The 2091-nt window shown below is 32.4% G+C and overlaps 1 protein-coding gene across 1 annotated transcript in view; it reads left to right on the top strand.

The window, feature by feature from the left end:
• fws (Conserved oligomeric Golgi complex subunit 5 four way stop) overlaps positions 1-174 on the top strand; it is a 14853-nt gene extending 14679 nt beyond the window's left edge. Inside the window, exon 20 of the mRNA XM_086554404.1 lies at positions 1-174. This exon is cut by the window's left edge and continues 402 nt beyond it. The gene's annotated coding sequence lies outside the window, so the exon portion shown is untranslated.
• Positions 175-2091: the final 1917 nt, after the last annotated feature.

The raw sequence follows: 2091 nt of genomic DNA, 5'->3' as shown, positions 1-2091 counted from the left end.
CATTATTATTATTAATTGTATGATGCTTCCTCAAATCAAGTATGATTTATCAAATATATGAATGTATTTGTAATATGTTTTTGTCAACTGCTGTGAGTTATTACAAAATGCAAATATTTAAGTCGAGTGTAAATTATTTTGTCATGAAGTTAGAGAGATTAAATTATGATGAAAGATGGGATAATTTTTTTTACCATAAGTGGAGTTCCATTAGAAGGATATGTGAGGAATAAAAAGAAAAAAGAAAATCATAAGAGGATGCCTGTTTTGGTCAAAAATGCTTAATATGGTAATTTTATGGAATACACATATTATACAACCTACAAATTTGACTGTTGAACTTGGAGAAAGAAATAAAACTTAATAAAAGCTTAATGCAAAGTTAGTGGCAATTTTTAAAATATACAATAACAAAGAAAATATGTAAAATTTCTTTCTTTACAGAGAAGGGATAAATTTGATAGCTTTACGCAATGCATACTCATGTCTTTTTTTTTTCTTTTTCTTTTTTTTTTTTCTTTTTTTTAGTGTAATTTTTTCAACTGAATATTTAGGGGGAGAGCAAATGTAATTTCTCAGTTGGTAATTTTTGGCTGATGATGGGACTGGTCTCAATATATTTAGAAGACGATGGTTAGGACATATCCATTCCTACACTTTCTATTTTTTGCATTTTTTTCATAGAAACAAGAGGGAAAAAATGTGTATATTTTTGTTTTTATACCTTTCCCCCTATGACTAAGCTGCACTTTTTAGCCTATGTAGATGGAACTGGTTTCCTTACATTCTGGAAAATAATGGTATGTGATATTGTCATTTTACTGATTTTCTGATAAAAGTGAAAAATATGGAAAAAAAAGGGTTTTGGTATAGGAAAATGCACAATTTTGGAGAACTATTGTATGAATACAAAGTTGAAATCAATGAAAGTAACAAGATAATGTCCTGACCAGTCTCTACTTGCTAGATCTCCTGTTTACACCCGGATCTGCAAAGCAATAAGGTCAAAACTGATCTGCAGCTTGTCTGGATTTTTTTTTCTTCTATGCTTATCCAATTTTTATGGATAAGGATAAACCAGATTTGCAAAGCAGATGCTACGCCGGGCTTGTATGCACTAAGGCGAGCCCGCCTGTGTCAGCGTGTGCTGACTCGTGAGAGAATGTGCCAACGAGTGTTGACTCGATCTGAGCTTGGTCCTTACCCAATGCAGTGCCCAGCTACCCAGCTACGTCAGTAACCGCCAGGTGACAGTGGAAGCTCACGAGCTTGGACGGGGCTCGATCTGCCGACCACGGGGATGTGACAATTTTTATAATCATTCATGTTTTACCTTATTCATTGTGAAAATTTTGAAATTTGAAAAGACTCTATGAGAACGATTAAAGTTTTAAGGATATCAAAAAGGTTTAATACCAAAATATAAAAGCTTCCTTTTGTCAATTTTCTCATGGTAGCATCCCAACCAAGTTATCTCATGGTATGCAATTTTTCAACTTGAAATATGTATACTTAAAGGGACAAATAATAATACACAAGAAAGGAAAATGTACATTTATTAGTGGAAATTTCTCCTGCTGATACCGACAATACCTTCACTACCTGCTCATTCGCCGTCAACTTCTTTATTACAAACTCGTTTTCTCGTTTTCCAGGTCCCGTTGCACAAGAAGATATTACCTAGCATATGATTTTTTTTTTTTTTTTTTTTTTTCATTTTTTATGTTTTTTTAGTGGGGGAAAAGACATGATAATACAACTGCCTCTATGTCAGTACACTTATCCACTTTACCATAGTTACCCTATTATAGAGCATACTAACAATTCTTTCATACTTTAAAAACATTAGAGAGAGAGAAATAATACAAATTAAGAGGAAGTTCTGTACAATTATTTTTGTTCCATGTATAACAATTAAAAAAGAAAAGAAAAAACGATACCATTGAAAAGGAAATATATTGCCCATGGTTCAACAAGTCTTACTGCTTTATTATCTCTGCTTAGAAGTCAGTATAACGATTAAGGTGTTTAATATGCAAGTGAAATGCTCGACAATACTACAATATATGAACACCGTTCTTAAGAAACCAT

Source organism: Penaeus japonicus, unplaced genomic scaffold (assembly GCF_977035675.1).
Source record: "Penaeus japonicus unplaced genomic scaffold, GWHDUDI00000001_assembly GWHDUDI00000029, whole genome shotgun sequence".
NCBI lineage: Eukaryota > Metazoa > Arthropoda > Malacostraca > Decapoda > Penaeidae > Penaeus > Penaeus japonicus.
Note: the sequence above shows the minus strand (reverse complement) of the source record. Positions and strands in the feature narration are given on the sequence as shown.